Here is a 6,000-nt window from a genome sequence, read left to right on the forward strand (position 1 = left end):
GGGCTGAGAGTGGGAAGGGGGGCAGGGAGAGGGGAATCGTGGTTGCAAAAAGGGGAAGGGAGAGGGGAGGGAGTGGGGAAACCCAGAAGGACACTCTGTAATGATCAATAAAGCAATTGTTTGGAAACAGATGACCTTATCTGATGTCTCAGATCTGGGTGTGTCTGCACCTGCACCACCCCTGCTCCTGGCACTCCTTCTCCACCACCTGTGAGATGGTGTACATGGGTTCATAGTCCATTCAGTAATCTGATGGTGGTTGGGAAGAAGGGTGTTCCTGAAACATTGAGTATGTGTCTTCAGGCATCTGTACTTTCTCCCTGATGGTAGCAATGAGAAGAGGGCACGTCCTGGGAGATGGTTGGGGGTCCTTAATGAAGGATGTCGCCTTTTTGAGCCATTGCTTTTTGAAGACAGGTGACGTGCAAGTATTTTACACAGAGAGTGGGAGGTGTTTGGTATGGGTTACCGGGATAGTAGGGGAAGAGGCCAGTTTAAAATATTAAGCATCACACATAAAACGCTGGAGGAACTCAGCACATCAGGCAACATCTATGGAAATGAATATAGCCGACGATTCCATACCAAGACTTCATGACTGAGAAAGAACAGGATAGGCACCAGAATAAAAAGGGGGGGGGGGGTAAAGATGCTTACAGATGTTGGCAGATGTCCAGTGCAGAGCTTTCTAACTGGCTTCATCACATCCTGGTATGAAGGCTCCGATGCACAGGATCACAAGAGGCTGCGGAGGGTTGTAGACTCAGCCAGCATCTCCACCGGCACACGCCTCCCCACCATCGAAAACATCTTCAAGAGGAGACGTCTCAGGATGGGAGCATCCATCACTAAGGACCCTCACCATCCAGGACATGCCCTCTCCTCATTACTACCGTCAGGGAGGAGGTACAAGAATCCGAAGACCTGCACTCAGCAGCTCCTTCCCCTCAAACATCAGATGTCTGAATGGTCCAATGCCTCTTCATTATTCCTCCTTCGCACTGTTTGTTATTTTCTTTAACTTATGGTAATTTTTATGTCTTGCACTCTACCGCTACTGCAAAGTAACAAATCACATTACCATGTGTTAGTGATAATAAACCTGATTCTGTTTCTGATGTACGTTAATGACTGTTTGAGAGAAACAGCACTGGTTCTGCTGTGGAATTCTGTCAATGTACTACAGGGCATGATTCACAGAGTGACAGAGTCCAATGAATCACATTCCCATAGGCCCTCTCATTTATCCATCTGCTGTCGCACCCATCTGTCCGTTCATCCCCGTTCTACTGTGAGAGCCAATCTTTTCATCACTGTTACCTTTCTGGATTCCCTGGTTGACACAAGTACAAATGCGCTCTCTCTCTCTCTCTCTCTCTCTCTCTCTCCCTCCCTCTCTCTCTCTCTCTCTCTCTCTCTCTCTCTCTCTCTCTCTCTCTCTCTCTCCTCGCTCTCTCTCCCTCCTCCCTCTCCTCTCCCCTTCCCTCCCTCTCCCTCCTCTCCCTCCTCCCTCCCCCTCCCCCTCCCCTCCCCCTCCCCCCCTCTCCTCACCCTCCCCTCTCTCCTCTCCCTCTCTCTCTCCTCTCCTCTCTCTCTCTCCTCTCTCTCTCTCCCTCTCCCTCTCCCTCTCCTCCCCTCTCCCTCCTCCCTCCCCCCTCCCCCCCCCCCCCTCTCTCTCTCTCTCTCTCTTCTCTCCCCCTCCCCGTCCCAATGTAGAATTGTATAAATAGGGTAAATGCACAATGTCTTTTTCCCAGGGATGGGAAATCAATCCCAGAAGGCATAGAATTTAAGGTGAGAGGGGAGATTCTCGATAGGAACCAGAGGGGCAACTCATTCACTTAGAGGCTGTTGGGAATGTAGAATGAGCTACCACAGGAAGCGTTGAGGCAGGGACATCACAACACTTAAATGACATTCAGACTGAAAAGCTTTAGAGGGATACGAACCAAACACAGACAAAGGGGAGTCGCCTGTAGACACCATGGTTAGCATGGGCAAGATGGGCCAAAGGGCCTGTCTACATGCTCTATGATTCTGGGAGTGACTGCTTCTTTTTCACAGCAATGGGCAACCTCACTATGTTGCCGGGGGTGCAGCCTTGAACCCCCCATGTCGCAGCACTGAGTGATTGCCCTCAGCCCCTCACAGCCAAACTGCCTACGCCAAGCAAGAGGGCAATTTGCCCCTGGGGTTCTGGACCTGGGGGCCTGAACTGTGAGCTTGGTGTGGTATTCACTAGAGTTTAGAAGAATGAGGCGGGGTCTCATTGAAATCAAATATTGAAAAGCCTAGACAGGATGGATGTGGGGAGGATGATTCCTGAAGTGGTCAAATCTAGCACTGGAGGGCATAGCTGCAGAATAGAGGAACATCCATTTTGAACAGAGATGAGGGTGATGAATCTATGGAATTCATTGCCATAGGCAACTGTGCAGGCCAAATCATTGGGTATGTTTAAAGCAAAGGTTGATAGGTTCTTATTAGTCAGGGTGTCAAAGGTAATGGGGAAAAGGCAGGAGAATGGGTTTGAGAGGGATAATAAATCAGCTATGATGGAATGGTGGAGCAGACTCGATGGGCCAAATGGTAAATTTCCTCTCCTATGTCCTGTGTTTTATTAGGACAGTACAACCCTTTGCTCATGATGTTATGCTGACCCTTTTAACCTAATCTAAGATCAAACTAACCTGCCATCCTATACAGATCTCAATTTTTTCTACCATACATGTACCTATCTAAGAGTTTCTCTCTCTCTCTCTCTCCCCTCACTCACTCTCTCTCTCTCCCCCAATGCTTGCAACACATTGAAAGCAAACTGTGTGCTTTCAATGTGCAGTCCTAACTGTGTGCAGTCCTACTGAAGGAGAGCGAGTGTGAGAGAGTGGTGTAGGAACATGAAAGAATACAAATGGTAAATGATTTTTTTTCAACTGTTGTTTGTAGGGGTCACTTGTGTGACCTCCTAACTGTGAACGAGAGAGAGGTTCTGATGCTGAGAGGGAACAGAGGGGATTAGGAAGAAAATGCTAATTGGACACTGATGTGCTGAATATTTATTAGACACCTGGGTCAGATGGAATGAATCCAAGCACTCTTCAGGGCATCAGGAGAGTGAGGGAGCCGTTTATGAGCTTTCCTCACACACAGGGATAGCTCTGGATGATTACAAAATTATAAGTGCGGTTCAGAGCTGAATGGACATCACAGGTGCTTAAGAAATTGGAATGATAAGTTTTCTCATTTGGAGATTCATCAGTGACGTTGCCTACATTGGAAACTACAGTTATAAGGAGGGGCTGCCTAGCTTGGGTTTGTTCTCCCTGGAGCAGAGAAGGCTGAGAAGTGACCTTAAAGATGAAAGATTATATTCATTTGTCACACGTACATTGAAACATCGAAACACACACTGAAATGTGTCGTTTGTGTCAATGACCAACACAGTCTGGGGATGTGTTGGAGACAGCCGACGAGTGGCACCACACTTACGCCACAACGTAGCATGCCTGCAACATACTAACCTTAACCTGTACATCTTTGGAACGTGGGAGGAAACCACGTGGGTCGTGGAGAGAACGTACCAAACTCCAGGCAGGCAGCAGTGGGAATTGAACCCCAATCAGTGTATGCTGGCACTGTAAAGCATTACTCCAGCCACTGCTGTAGGGTAATGTAATGGGTGACAGATGACATATTTTGTTCGTAATAGGAACTGCTCTACATAATTCACAAAAACTCTCACTGAGTTGATGTGTTCACACTTTAAGAGACAGTGTCTGATGTAACGACGCCAGTGTAAAACGACTGCTTTTGGTTTGTAATGGAAGTAAAGGGCTGTGGCTTTTGTTCACATAAAAAATCTCTCATATGTTTTATTCACAAAAATCCTACACTGCCACACCACTCAGATGGAAGTTTATGAGATAAGGATGGGGATAGACTGTAAAAATCTTTCTCTCAAAGTGGGGACGTCTAAGGTGAAACCACATGTTTAAGGTGAGGAATGGAAGGTTTAGAGAGGACCAGGTGGGCCAATAGTTTTTTCACCCGGACAGTAGCTGAAACCTGGAACACACTGTCTGAGGAGATGGTGAAGGCAGAATTAGGCCATTTGGCCCATCAAGTCCATTTGGAACTTCATCATGGCTCCTGCTGTCTGGGAAAAGGCTCCGAAGCATTCGGGCTCTCACGACCAGACTATGTAACAGTTTCTTCCCCCAAGTTATCAGACTCCTCAATACCTGAAGCCTGGACTGACACCTTGCCCCACTGTCCTGTTTATTATTTATTGTAATGCCTGCACTGATTTTGTGCACTTTATGCAGTCCAGTGTAGGTCTGTAGTCTAGTGTAGCTTTCTCTGTGTTTTTTTTATTATTACATAGTTCAGTCTAGTTTTTTGTACTGTGTTGTAACACCATGGTCCTGAAAAACCTTTGTCTCATTTTTACTATGCACTGTCCAGCAGTTATGGTCGAAATGACAATAAAAGTTGACTGATTTGACTTGACTCATTATCCTCCTCCACCCTATTCTCCTGCCTTTTCCCAGTAATCTTTACTAATCAAGAAAAATATATTCAATGACCTGGCCACCAAGGAAGTCTGTAACAATGAATTCTCACAACATTAAGAAACTTCGAGATAAATAGACCCTAAGACCCATTAAGGAACAGGATTAAGCTATTCAGTCCATCGAGTCTGCTCTGCTATTATGTCATAGCTGATATATTATCATTCTCACCCCATTCTTCTGCCTTCTTGCTGTAACTTTGACAACTTGAGTGATCAAGAACCTATCAACCTCCATTTTAAATATACCCGATGACTTGGCCTCCACAGTAGGCTGTGGCAACAATTCCACAGCTTCACTACCCTCTGGCTAAAGAAATTTCCTCCACATCTCTGTTCTAAAGTGACGTATTTGTATTACCAAGTACTTGTACTACCAAAGTATAGAAGGTTACAGAGCTAATAGGGATAAATGAGATTAGTGTAGTCAGTCAAAGTTAAAGTGAAGTTAATTGTCATGGGTGCAAGTACATTTATCGAACAGGTGCAATGAAAAACCTGCTTGTAGCAACATCACAGACACAGAGCATCAGATAGACAAGATGGTAGGTCAAATATGATGGCAGAATATCGTATTAATGGTAAGACTCTTGGCAGTGTGGAGGATCAGAGGGATCTTGGGGTCCAAGCCTTAGGACACTCAAAGCTGCTATGCAGGTTGACTCTGTGGTTAAGAAGGCATATGGTGCATTGGCCTTCATCAATCATGAGATTGAGTTTAAGATTTGAGTTTGGAGTACCGTGCTCAATCCTGGTTGCCTCACTACAGGAAGGACATCGAAACCATAGAAAAGGTGCAAAAGGAGATTTACAAGGATGGTGCATGATTAGGGAGCATGCCCTATGAGAATAGGTTGAGTGAACTCGGCCTTTTCTCCTTGGGAGTGACAGAGGATGATAGAGGTGTACAAGAGGCATTGATCGTGTGGATAGTCAGAGGCTTTTTCCCAGGGCTTGAAATGGCTAGCATGAGAGGGCACAGGTGCTTGGAAATAGGTACAGAGGAGATTGTCAGGGGTACGCTTTTTACGCAGAGAGTGGCAAGTGCGTGGAATGGCTGCCAGCAGCGGTGGTGGAGGCGGAAATGATAGGGTCTTTTAAGAGACTCCTGGATGGATACATGGAGCTGAGGAAAAGAGAGGGCTATGGGTAAGCCTAGGTAGTTCTAAGGTAAGGGACACGTTTGGCACAGCTTTGTGGGCCGAAGGGCCTGTATTGTGTTGTCAATTTCTATGTTTTCTATGTTTCTATGATTCACCAGAGGAAAACATACTGTTTAGCTGGGGCTGTGCCACAGCCATGAATTTCAATTATTTATTTTTTAAGTTTTTGTTGGTATATTTTGCTTTATGTGCTGTGCATGATATAGGATTTATAGGTGCACCTTGATCCAGAGGAACGTTGTTTCATTTGGTTGTATTATATGTAAA

The 6,000-nt window shown here is 45.9% G+C and overlaps 1 protein-coding gene across 14 annotated transcripts in view; it reads left to right on the forward strand.

Moving 5' to 3' along the window:
- The window catches only part of LOC140734969 (uncharacterized), a 192,345-nt gene that overhangs the window by 85,314 nt on the left and 101,031 nt on the right, over nucleotides 1-6,000 (forward strand). The window lies entirely within an intron of this gene.

This window comes from Hemitrygon akajei, chromosome 10 (assembly GCF_048418815.1).
Source record: "Hemitrygon akajei chromosome 10, sHemAka1.3, whole genome shotgun sequence".
In the NCBI taxonomy this organism is placed as follows: Eukaryota; Metazoa; Chordata; class Chondrichthyes; order Myliobatiformes; family Dasyatidae; genus Hemitrygon; species Hemitrygon akajei.